Here is a 13,383-nt window from a genome sequence, read left to right as displayed (position 1 = left end):
TGAAAATAGGGCATGATGTATCTCGATCCTGCACCACTACAAGTTTGAATGAAGGGGGAAAATAAAGCAACCCTCCAGGGGCTTTCAATTCCAAGTACTTTGTACTCTGATAAAGCTCTTTTCAAAGGGCTTTTTGTGTTACCTGCGGCGGTTCCCATAAGCTGCGATTTTGCCATTATGCCCAAAGAAACGGCACGTCGGAGGTGTACAATGTGAGCAAGGGAAGGAAAAGTAGCCAACAAAGCTGTTTACATGTAGCTTTCAGTTGTCACGTCCCCTCCTCTGCAAACAGCCCGACTCGGGAGCCTTATCAGCATCACTACACCTATGCAAAGCGTCAGAGCAGGCAATAAAGGCGAGGAGCTGGAGCCAGGCTTCACCTGCGAGCATCCTGGAAGGGGCTGCACCAACAGCCCTGCAAAGGGGATAACTCCGCTCTGCTGACACCTCCCCTGCAGTATCACCTCCAGCTGTGGGACCCCCAACACAAAAGGGACACAGACCTGATGGAGTGGGTCCAGAGGAGGCCACAAATGTGATCAGACGGCTGGAGAACCTCTGCCATGAAGGCAGGATGAGAGCAAATCCCACCCGCATGCATTCCTGTGTGACCTGCTCTAGGGGATCCTGCTCTGGCAGGGGAGGGTCTCAATGATCTCTAGCGGTCCCTTCCAAGCCCAAACATTCTGTGATCCTGTGCTCTCCTCCTCACAGCCCCTGGCCTCACCAGCAGTCACCACTCCAATTACATCCTACCACGAACGTCTGAAGAGAAGTCTCTGCTGCTCTGGAGTCCGTTCCCTCACCACACTCCCTGGCTCTAGCAGACTTTGTGCTGAACTGCTGATACCTCAAAGCCTCTGCTGGCAGCAGCTGCAAGGCTCAGTCTTCTCCAGGGCTGCAGCTTCCAAACCCAACAGCCATGCCCAGAGGGTCAGCCTGAAGATTTATTTTGGAAGGCAACCCCCTCACTGTTTTCCCATCTTTTGTCATTGCCCATTGATAGTTACAAAGCATCAGCCTCCCTCTGTAAACACTTTGAGTGGTGTCAATAACCACTTAGGCACCATCAGACACAGGCACTTCAAGCTGCAAAGACATTCTTATTTCTTTTAATGGAAATTTGCAGATCTCTACAATCTGATCCCTGCGCTTGCAGCTGAGTTTAGGAGTGCAAACTGTGCCAGACAGCATCACTGGAGGGACCAGGCTGTGAGGGTGCAGAACTTCAGTGGAAAAAGGAATTCCTTTCTTATGATGCATGTGTCACAGTGATCTCAACAGGTTCCCAGCCTAGCAGGAAGAGCTGGAGAAACTTTTGCCTTGAAGCAGTCTCCCTAGGTTAAAAGTAAACTTGCACAGTCCAGAGGTGACTGCCCTTGCTTCGGACGTCAGAAGCCTCCCCGAGAGCAGAGGCAGAGCCAAAGCAGCAGAGGAGGCAGCAGCAGCTTTAACTCATGATCCTGCACAGCATCCTGTGGTGTGACTTGGTTACACAGGACACAACCACACAGCTGAACTGAAAAATGCTTTGAAAGGGGAAGAAACATGTCATAAGAGAGTTTACAGAAGAGCAAACACAGACAGAGCTGAGCCACCCTGAGCCACTCGGCCTGACGCCTCCCATCCGCTCCCCCAGACAAGCCTCAGCACCTCTGGTTTTCCTCACAGGCCACCTCCCCAGATACCAGATGGGGAAGTTGATTGGCAAGAGGCTGAGAGTAACACACTTGCCATGAAGGGTATCTGCAGGTACAGGTATCAGAGAGAAGCCAATCTACACAGGACAGAATCACAGAACAACAGGGGCTGCAAGGCACCTCTGGAAACCATTGAGCCCAAGCCCCTGGGCCAGAGCAGGCAGGTTGCACAGGACAACACCCAGGTGGGTTTGGAATGACAGCAGAGATGGAGATTGCACCACCTCTCCAGGCAGCCTGCTCCAGTGCTCTACCACCCTCAAAATAAAGGAGTTCCTCCTCATGCTCAGATGGAGCTGTGTTCCAGTTCGTGCCCATTACCTCTCGTCCTGTCCCTGGGCACTGCTGAAAAAAGCCTGGTCCCCTCCTCCTGGTCCCCAGCAGCACTGAAAGGCTGCAGTGCCAGCCCTGCACTCAACAGGAGGCCACAGAATTCATTGGCTAAGATCAAGATGAGCGTTTACACTTTGAAAACAACTTTGCAGTGGAGCATTCTAAATGGCACTGTGAGTGGGGTTACAGAATGCAGCCTGGATTACACCCCCATGCATACATCCCCCCCACACACCCTCCCACTCCTCTGCTGTGGTTTGAATACATAAAGATAAACTACAGCAAAGCAGCTCACTTCCAGGAGATGGACCCTAGAGTATTTCCCATTTACAAATCCAGCCAAAAACCACAGCACATTAGCTCCTTCTGCCAAACTCCAGAGACAATCTTCCAACAAACTTCTCATCTGTGCTGCTGGCCTTTAATATAGTTTTGATTTATGTCATTCTGAAAAGTTTTCCCTTCTGCAGCTTAAGAGGGAAAAGGAGGGAGGGGGGGAAGTGCATTCTTCTGATTCCAGATTTGGGATTTCTTTAAAGAGAAACCAGAAGCAATAAATCTGAAGTGTGACACTGCTACTGTATCACACCAGAGAGAAGTCTTGCAGCATGTGTCGACTACAGCTTCCAAGCAGAAAATGCATCCCCCAGCAGCACTCTTACACTGCACAGCCTTCTGCTTGCCTGAGGAGCTTATTTCTTCAAGTCCTCACACAGATGTTCCTCAGACACTGCACACATGCAGCAAGCTGCTAGAGCTCAGGCTCTCCTCTGCATGTAAAGCAGCAGCAGTAAAACCTGGGGGTGAGATGTGGTCACCTTGGCTTGGGAAGCGCTGACAGCTATGCTCTGATCCCCTTGGTGGCTGCCACAATCCTAACAAGCTCCCCAGTGTGGTGTCTGTATGGTTTGCACCCCAAAACTGGAGTAAGTTAAAGCATAGGAGAGGAACAGGCAACAACCAGTATCAAGGGGAAAGAAGCTAAACCAGCCTGAATGCTTCCACTGCTTACAGACAGGCAGCTTCCTACTGAGAAGTGCTGAGCCCACCGGCACCTGAGCACACAGGAATGCTGCAGAGCTACTTCAGCTCTCAGAATGGGGCACAGTGGTACAGTGCATTGAGTGGGACAACCTGAAGTGGGCCACAGTGACATGAAGACCTTACCAAACAGAAGAGCTGCTCCCACAAGTTAGAAATGCATGGTGCAGTGGCCATGGTGATGCTGGGTTGACTTGATCTTCAAGGGCTTTTCCAACCTTTATGATTCTATACCCTGAGCTTAAAGCAAGGCATTCACTCAGACACTTCTGAGTCAGAGAATCCTCTGCAACTTCACCTTTTTGCCTTTCTTTTCCTCCCCAAGGGAGCAGGATTTAGCCACCTCCAGTCCTGCCAGCAGAGTAATGTGGTCAGACCTTGAGTTTGTACAGACCATGGCCAAGTATCAGAACTCAGCTGTGTCAAAAATCAGCTGGACTAACTCTAACATTCTTCCTTGGGGGTCACTATGAAAGGGGAAGGAGAGCAGCCTGAAGAGGTGAGAAAAGATGAGCGATGTAAAGCGTGCAATGAATCCAGCAGGCAGGCTGGAGAGCACACAGGCTTGCTTCAGCCTACCGCTGAGAACTAAGGGTAACTGCAAGGCACTGTGCAATGTTCATCCCTCTGCATTAATTGCTGTGAGAGTCATGGATTGGGCTATCACACCAGCCTCAGCTTGCTCCAGCTCCTTATCCTATTTGCTTTGGCTGGGGTACTTAAAACAAAATGAAGGAGAAAAAAAGTAAAGAGAGAGAAAATGCTTGTAATGATTATTCCAGGGGTATGTGAAAGGGTATTACTGAGATGTGCTGCCAGACACAAGGACACTCCTAAAAGCAGCCTACTTACAACTCTGTGAGACATACAACCAACCTTTGTACGTGCACAGCTAAGTCCAGGAGAGCCTCTCCCCCACACTCCACAGCCAGAGACGTTTCCACTGTCGGGCAAAAGATCCACAAACCAGCTTTCATGGAACACAAGCAGGCACAGATTCAGCAGCACTGCCAGAAGAGCAGAGCACTGTGCTTGTGCCCCGTGGGGGACAACTTCCACAGCAACAGTTTCCACTACCCTTGGAAACGTGCACAAGCTTGTACAGAGCACCTCCAGACAGCCAAGGGGCCACCTTCGCCCCACACCGCAGGCAGGGCAGGGCTTGCAAAGCTGCAGCCCCCACCCCCAGGAGCAGGGGAAAGCTAAAGCTGCAGCCCCCACCCCCAGGAGCAGGGGAAAGCTAAAGCTGCAGCCCCCACCCCCCAGGAGCAGGGGAAAGCTAAAGCTGCAGCCCCCACCCCCAGGAGCAGGGGAAAGCTAAAGCTGCAGCCCCCACCCCCAGGAGCAGGGGAAAGCTAAAGCTGCAGCCCCCACCCCCAGGAGCAGGGGAAAGCTAAAGCTGCAGCCCTGACCCCCTGACTGTCCTACTGCTCCCTAAAGACTCTGAGCTGAGCTCTCCTGCTCTCAGATACAGCTTTGCAGAGCTACCAGCAAACTCCTTGACATGGATCCAGAACACAGAAAGAAACAATGGCAATTAGGCCTCCAAAGGAGCGTTGGAGCTCTGAACCAGCCACCAAACAGACAGACAAGCCCACACAGCACCAAACCACACACACAGATCCGCCCGGGAGGAGCAGATACAGCGGGAGCTGATCCTATCCTCCCTGGCTTCAGCAGTGATTGGCAGCAGTGGAGTCTCTCCATGCTCCTGGAGAGGAGCTGTGTGACCTCCAGGCCCCAGCAGAGCAAGCTCAGGCACATAAGTGCCGAGCAACCTGCTTCAGAAGGGAGGCAAAAGCAGCAGAGGCGACAGGCAGCAGCACTTCCATCACCAGCGGAGAACGCCCAACACAATACACAAGAGCTGGCATGGCTGCTCCAGCTGCCTGCTGCCAAACTCCAGCAAGGGCCTCACTCCCAAATCACTGGAACACAAAAGCTTTGCCCTCTTCTCCCCTTGCTCTGAGGTTAGCCCCTTGGCTGCTCCCAGCTCCACCTGCCTGCCCCGAGGGGCTGGCTGCGGGGTGTGGGTTTATCTGCAGCAGAACAGGAACCCTCTGACCACAGGTCAGGGCACACAGGTGGAGCTGTGCCAGCCTGTGGCAACCCAGCCCTGCCAGCTGCCTGCTGCTGAACTCGTGGAAAGAAAAGATAATTGACATTTTCAATACAACTTCATATCTATATTAATTTGATATAGGTAATTACACAGATTACTTAATAACTGCATTATAAATGTATTTACCTACACACAAATCATTAAGAATTAGAAAAGCATGGAAGAAAATTGTATTAAAGAAGAGGCAAAAAAGCTAACTAAGAGCTTTTACAAAGCCACAGAAGTGAAGCCACAACTCCACAGAGGAGTTTGCTACCTCGAGACCAGCATTACAATGCACATTCAGTTTGGATCCTTTCTCCATGAATGGTATCTCCACATGCTTTATGATGTTAAACAACACACAGCTGCACCACTTAATGAGCTACAGCAACAGGGAAAAGCTCAAGAAGGAAAGGGGGAAATCAATAAAAAGCAAGGCAAGGGAAGCATCTGATTTTTCAAGTGAAAGTTGGTGAAAGGAAGCAGCACTGAGGCAAGCACTGCACAGGGAATTTGTTCAAGATGGGCAGGGTCTTCTAAGGTAAAAGCTCTGGGAAAACAGAGCAACAAAGGAAGCAGATTCGCTCTCTGGGTGGTTTTGACCTTCCAGTCAGGGCTGACGTCTTGGTTAAAGGACTCAGACACAAGAGTTTCAGAGCCTGGCTTCCTCGCAGAACCCCTGCGTGGCCTCAGGCCAATTTCTTCACCCTTGCCTAGATTTCACCTCTCCCTCTTGTAGACAAAGATGATCTCCTTGATCCCTTTCACCCCTTTCCTGCCTGTTCTATTTACCTTCCAAATCTCCTCAGCTCTCCAAGCAGATGTATGGACAGCAAGGGTCCCACGACTGGCAGCTGATGCATACCAGGCAAAGAAAGGGAATGGAAAGGCAGCAAATCTCCAAGGCCAAAAAAGAGCCTCAGGCTTCATCTTAGGGAGCTTTGCCTGACAGGCTTGCAACCGAATCTTCTACAAATGGATCAGCAAGTGACTGACATCAGTGCCCAGCAGTGCTGCGGGGCAGAGCACTCGGGAACGGGCTCCCTTACAGCATCCAGCTCCTGCGCCGCACATGCCCTGCAAGGAGCTGGAAACTCTAGCGTCCACCCTCTAAAGTCATCATTCAACAACAAACCACAGCTATATTTAGAACTTTTTCCATGAAGTAGCAGTATCCAAGGGCCATTGAGCCAAGAGGCACTCAAAGGTTACACAAGTCTCCCAGGCTCTCCTCCCACCCCCAAGTTCCTCTCCGCAGGTTACATTTCAGTCATCTCCGACACCTGCATCTCAGGTTTGTGAAGCACCTTTGATCCAAGGAGTGCGATGCAGTCCCCAAACCTCTCCTCTCTGCCTCCTGTGCCTGGGTAGTGCCCTTAGTTTCAGGGGCACATGCACACAATTACTTTGACTTCATTTGAAAGGCTTTGCTAGCAGTGATTAACGCACTAAAGAATCCAGAACCCCCTGCTTCCTTTTCTCTCAGCTCCTGCAGTCAATATTGCAGCCTCCCCAGCTGCTCTGAGCAGCACACACTCTCCATCCTTTGATTCTGGTCATATTTTCAGAAGCAACTGTTGGATCACAGAGAGATTTAGATTTCATTCTCTGCAAGGAAGTGTGGCCTGGCTACAGAAACAAGCAGGGAACAACTCTTAGCTCCACTGGAGTTATCTGGAGGCTTCAGGAAATAAAAATCTACCTCCAGCACCAGGCATCAGCAGGGCTTGAGAAATGGGACTTGCAGCTCCTCAGCACAGCTCCCCCCCTCCACCTGAGCTCAAAGAGCAGCACTGCCTGCATCACTGCAGGAGCACACCGAAGCCTATGGGAGGAAGGGGAGCAATGCAACACTTCACAAGGATGCCACAAGGACAATTTCTCTGCCCATCATTCCCCCACCTTCTCCTTGCTTAAAAAGGACAAGGCTCTGTTGCATTTCTTCCAGAGATGACGCAGGGCTTGGGCTGTGTTTGTAGAGCTCCTCTGCATCCTGCTACAACCAACATAAAGACATCCAGAAGCTCAAGACAAATGCACAGAAGGGCAACACCTGCTGTGGTCTGCTAACCTGCAGGAACAGATAAACCAGTCTGGTCACAGCAATGGAAAAACATCCACCTTGCTCAGCAGCCCAAGCCAGAAGAGCAGCCTGGGCCCACCAGCAACAGCAGTGCTCAAATGGTGGAGTTGTGCTTCCCCCCCAGGCTCTTACGAAACGCAACCCGCGGGGCCGGAGGACTCCGCATCCAAGGACAAAGAATCAGCAGGCATGTAAGCACCAAGATTTATGTAATGCATGTCATCTTCACAGCCACAAAGAAATCATTGTCTTCCAGGGGGATTGGGATGTTTGGAGCATTTGTTTGTTGTTTCTCAAGATGCAGGAGGCAAAGCAGTTAAAAAATAAAGAGGTCGCTGCATGCGAAACTAATCTTTAACTTCCTCCCCTGTCTGAATGGCCTGGAAGGACCACAGAGCAGTCCCCAAGCTGAGAGCACCTCTGGCAGCAGACAGCTCAAGAGATGGCAGAGGGCAGACCACCAAAAAAAGTCAGCCAGCCAAGCTTTATCAGCTCTCCTCACTCCCAGTGGCTACTCTCCCACTGGCTTCATTTGGTGGGAGCCGTGCCCCCCACACTACAGAGCCCACGAGGACAGGAGCACTCCAGGAGACCTTCTGAATGCTGGCATTGAGAAGCAGACAAGGCAAAGCCTTACCCAGTCTCAGTCTTGCCTAAGCCCATGCTTAAAAAGGAAGGAACAGAGTTTTGCATTAATCTCCTTCCTCCTGCGAAGGAGACAGCAGAGAATTCCTTTAACGTGGAACCTGTGGCAAGGAGAGCTGTTAAATGCCGAACATGATGTGATGTGAACACAGCTTTAATGCTTCACAACGTAATCCAGCCCTGCAGAGGAGCAGGAGGCACAGCTCAGAGTGCCTTCCCCCCGTGGCAAAGGAGGGTTGTTCAGTGCATGGCTATAGGCAAAGAAGAAACTTCAGCATTAGGTATCAAGGTGCATCACACAAACCTGACTTGGAAGAATTACAAAGCTGAACCTACCCTTGGCACATCCAAAGAGGAAGTGCCCAGCTCAGACTCATGCCCTGCAGTATAACTCCAGTGGACAGCCTGGAGAAGCCTCTTCAAGGGAGGTATTATAAGCATCTGATAATGTAAACACTGAGGCTTGCTCAGTCTGAGGGGTGATCCCTGGATGGCCCCTGGCAGTTCTGCTCCAGTCAGTGCTACATCTCACTTCACCGGGGACACCGGGCCAGCACCTTCCCACCTGCCAGTGCCTCCCAAAGATCCTTGTGTCTGAAAGCACTTCCAGACCAGGACAGCCCTCTTCGTGTCACCTCTTCAGGCAGAGAGGAGACAAAGGCAAGCGCTGCAAAAGTCACCAATTGAAAGCAGCCTCCTCAGAGATGCAACAGTTGGGAAGTGGTTTTTGTGTGACAAGGCCTGAGGACAGAGCTCCCTGTTCTGCTCACTACAAAGCGTCTGACCCACGTCAGCTGGATGTGAAGTGGCTTCACTGCGCTCCAGACAACTGGCAGGGTAACAAACTGTCACCTAGGTGACAAAATAATGACCCTTCTGTGAAGCTCTTGCAGCGTCTCCTGGCCATAATTGGACACTGCTGTTCCAAAAGCTAAGTGTGGGAGGGAAGGAGATGGAGCAATCATTGATCTGGAGAGGCTGGCAGCTAACCTCTGCCCAGCAGGCTGGGAGGGGCTGCTGCTCGGTGTGGGGCACACGGTGCTGGGCCACCAGCTCTGTGAAGTGCTGGGCAGAGCAGATGGTGCCAACAGGGCAGGTCTTGCCCTCTACCAACTCTCAATCAGCAGCTCAGCTCCTTCTACACAGAGCCACAGAATTGTTTCTGTTGGAAAATGCCTCTAAGATCATCAAGTCCAAGCACTGGCCCCACACCACCATAGCCACCAGACCCTGTCCCCAAGTATCCTGAACCTCTCCAGGGATGGGGACTCCACCACCTCCCAGGGCAGCCTGTGCCAATGCCTCTTGCAGCAAAGAAATTTTGCCTCAGGAATAAGCAAGCTCCAAGAGGGAATCAAGAGGCATCACCACCCTCTGAAGGACAAGCCAGAGACCGACAAAGCCACGGAATGAGGCCACCAGGTCTTGCACACACAACCACTTGCAAATGGAAAGCCACTCCACACAGGTCTGGCCTGGAAAGGGTTACAGAGCACCTTGCTGCTGTTGGTGAGGCTGCACAGAATCGGCTTAACCAGCTCCCTGCCACTGCCCTGCTGCACGGAGAGGAGGAAAGCACAGCACAGCACTCTGTAGCAGTTAGGCTTAGCTACAAGTCTGCTGCACCAGCAGACTTGCTACAACTTCACACCAAGGCTGTCTGCAGGTCAGGTCCCTTAGATCGGTTCTAACATTCCCAAGTGCTGAACCCATTTGCTAAAGCCATGGAATGCAGGCTCTGGAACGCCCAGGTCCTGCAGCTCCCTCCCAGCAGCCCTTCAGGCTGTCACACCTCATTAGAGCGAGCCTAACGAGATCAGCAACCTGGCTGCAGTGACGACAGCCTGGTGGAGTGTGCTGGGCACGCTGTCCTCATCCCAGGAACAGCAAGCTTTGGATGAGACACAAAATGAAAGCCTCGAGAATACAAGTTCAGGCTCATTAACCTGGAATGCAGTGGAGCAGCCACCACACACTGGACACAACCTGCCCAGGAGAGTGCAGGGAATTTCCACCTGACCCTGAAGCACACACTGGCCTCCTGGCAGGTAAGGAGGGAAGTGAAAAGGCAGTAACAGTGGATGAGAAAAATGCTTAGAACATCACTTCCCACAGCTCCACTGAAGCAGCACTTCACCAGAAGTGGAGCCATTGGTTTCCACAACCCTTGGTTGCACATCATGAATCCACCATAACCAGGAGGGCTGCAAAGAAAAGCATTGGCTTAGTGGGAACAGACAGCAGAGAAGGACCAGGGCAAGCCCAGGAGCAGCCTGTCTGAAGAGAACAGTGAACCAAGCACACTCAAGCGCTGCTCCCCTCTCGGCTCGCTCCTGCACATCAGCTCTTGAACAGCCAGGAATAGTTTCCATTGTATTTCCCCATAAATTCTGCTGTGCTCACTCAGGTAAACATTTGTTGCCTTTCCCCTGAAACAGGCATAAACGTTTCCATTCCTGCTCCTACCAAACCCAAACGTCTGACAGAGGAAGGCAAAGCAGAGGAAATATTTATACACCCAGGAGTAGGTAGGGCTCCTCACAGCCAAGGGGCTTGCAGCAGCAGTTTATGGAGACAAGCTGCAGCTTGAGAGGAGCCATGGAAGCCCAAGGTAACTCAAGATGAAATGGAAATCACCCTCTGACTAAGAGCTTTAACCAAGATTAAAAAGGCAAAATAAAAAAGGGGGGGAAAAGGCATTGCTCAGCTAATCTTGCAGCTGCCTTCAAGTCCCATCACATCTGCACTGGCACATCTGCACACACCATCAGCCAGGCTCCAGCCAGGTGAGCTAAGGCAAGATAAAAGCAGGGGAAAGAAGTCCCTGTGTACAAAGACTCGCTGCGTTCAGGTCAAGTGAAGATTAGCCACACAATGCTGGGAGGACTCTGCTGCCCTCTCTCAAAAGGATATTTCCATAACTAACATTTCAGAAGAGTGTTTTGCTTGTTAGGAGATGACAAAAGGTTGGCTTCGTTTGATCTTTCCCTTTATCCTCCTCAACAGAGTATTTCAAGTCATTTTCCCTTTGGTGAGCTCTAGATCTAGCTGGGAACTACGTTCCTAGGCGTTAGCACATGAACTCGGCTCCTCACAGGACTGCACAAGATCCCAGGTGGGTATGGAGCAGAAAGCCACTGCACAGAGTTTCTCATCAAGGTTGCAGGCAACGATAATCACAGACACAGAGTTGTGTTTCCTGCTTCCTTCCAGCAACATTTCCGATGGCTATTGGCAGCTTTAATTGCTTTGTTCTTCCGTGATTACCCCAAGGCCCTCCTTCCAAAAGGCAGGGCTGGAGGCTGTGATCACTGCATCCAACCCAACAGCCAACCCGAGGAGAGGTAATGGGAAAAGCAAACCAGAAGGCAGCAGGTAAAAAGAGGACAGCGCAGGGCTCCGACAGGATTTCTGCCTCTGTTAGTAGCTGGCAGAAGAACAGCTCCAAAGTGACCCTGCCAGGGACAGTCTCACACCTGAAACCTCACCTTGGCCAGCAGGAAGGTGGCGATCAGACAGCAGCACACCTCTGCTGCCTAGCACAGGGCTGTCCCACCGGGTCCTGCAGCATGGCTTGGTGCTGCTGACCCCAGCAGGAGTGCAGAAGGGGGTGTGTGGGTGGTGGTGTATGGAACAAAGCTCAGAAAAGCTCCAGAGATCACAGATGAGCAAAGGGGGGGATCACAAGGTGCCTCCAGTGCTAACTGAAGGGTCAGAGACAGGTCTGTACAGATCTCCTGCCACAGCTCAGCCAAGAGCAGCACATTTACATTAACAAGTCAGCAGCTACACTGGAACAGGTGCTGCAGCCTGGCAGTGCCCTCTCCAAAGCCCTCCTGATGCCTCCATCCTTCACCCCGTGCTCCCTTGAGGTGAGGAGACAGGAGGTCATGGATTTGGTATTTGGAAGGTGTGGCTGGGGTTGGGGTGAGTGAAAGCAGCCCTGCAGCAGCAGCGGTGACGTGTGTGCACATGAACACCGTGGCACGGGGGATGCTCTGCACCACGTTCAAGGCACCTCCTTGCTGCCACTCAAGCATCCACACACCCAAGCTCTGATTTCTATAGAGGCAGCTTTCAAAAACACTTAGCAATGCCTCAGCTGCTCTGGGGCTCCGAAAGGGAGATTCTCCAGAGGAGAGAAGCTTATCTGATTTGCTTTTCAAGAAGCTGTTTCCTTCACTTTGGATCTGAATGGAAGATTTGGCTCCTGGAAAGCGCATCTCAGAGCCACTGCATGCCCCCAGCCTGACAACTGCCTTAGGAAAGAACAGCTCCAGCCAGGCCACCTTCATCTGGAAAGCCACAGCTGAATCCCTCCTCCCTGCAAACCCCTGCAGTTAACTGCTGAAATACAGACATCATTATTGCCTCTGGATTCCTCGTGGCCTCAAAGACTTCGCTCTGACAGAGCCCAACTGGCAGAGTTAGCCAAGTCCTCGGAGCCCCAGCAATCTAATTAGATGGACTGAACACCACAAAGGCCTCCAAACACTCCAGCAAAGGAATTTTAGCCCTGCACTGAAACAAATGCTGGCTCCTTTTGGAGCCACACTGCACATCCAGCGCTGCAGCCCTTGCTTGCTTTTTAATGATCTCCAATTCGCATCCAAGGGCAGGTGGCAGAAAACATCTTCAGGAAGGTGTGAGAGCAAAAACTTTTATTGCACATCTAACAGAGAGCCTTCCTAGGAATGCTGCTAAAAGGATGTGTATCTGAAATCTCATTGAGGTGCAACAGGCACAGCAAGCTGCACTTGATCAGGAATTTGCCTCCTCTCTGCTTTTGGGACAAGCACTACCCAGGCTCAGCAGGACACTTCTGTCTCCAGTCTTTAAATCAAGGGCTTGGTGGTCTGAGGGGGAGGTCTCCCAGAACCTGTTCTACCAGCCAAGAACCCAGCCAAGGTCAGCTTGGCACCCAGACACCCCCTGTGAGTGGTTCTTAACTCCTCCTACCCCCCATTTTCTGCACTTGCCCTGGAGAGGGAATGCAGATGATGAGAATCCCACAAGCCTGGGGACAGAAGCAGAGGAATCAATGCCTGCTCCTGCTGAGGGCAGTTTTGTGTCTCCACAGCTGCCTTGCTCCAAACCACTGTCACAAATCAGTGAGCAGGAGCCACATCAGGGCTAACTGGTAATGGGAAGGAGGTGGTGGCAATGCTGAAGAGACTGCTTTAGAAGGTTTCCACTTTCAAGTGAAGCTTGTTCAAGGTCTGGGGAGAACTCCATGCTACCCTCTTCAGCAGCCACAAAATCATTTTCCTACACCCATCCTGCACCCACTGGCACGATGTGGGTTTTATCTCCCTTGTGTTCTGGGGAGGAACCAAGCCCATGGGGTTTGCACAACTCCCTCCCCACGTGCCAGAGCCTCCCAAAGCAAGCAGAGGAGCGAGCTGAGCACACAGCAGGGCTGCTCAGAGGGGCTCTGGGGGTGGTCTTACTGCCCAGCACAGCTCCCACAGGCTTCC

The 13,383-nt window shown here is 51.7% G+C and overlaps 1 protein-coding gene across 18 annotated transcripts in view; it reads right to left on the bottom strand.

Moving 5' to 3' along the window:
* MSI2 (musashi RNA binding protein 2) overlaps nucleotides 1-13,383 on the bottom strand; it is a 236,696-nt gene that overhangs the window by 183,945 nt on the left and 39,368 nt on the right. The gene's annotated exons all lie outside the window — the stretch shown is intronic.

Source organism: Dryobates pubescens, chromosome 13 (assembly GCF_014839835.1).
Source record: "Dryobates pubescens isolate bDryPub1 chromosome 13, bDryPub1.pri, whole genome shotgun sequence".
Classification (NCBI taxonomy): Eukaryota; Metazoa; Chordata; class Aves; order Piciformes; family Picidae; genus Dryobates; species Dryobates pubescens.
This window is presented reverse-complemented; position numbering and strand designations above follow the sequence as displayed.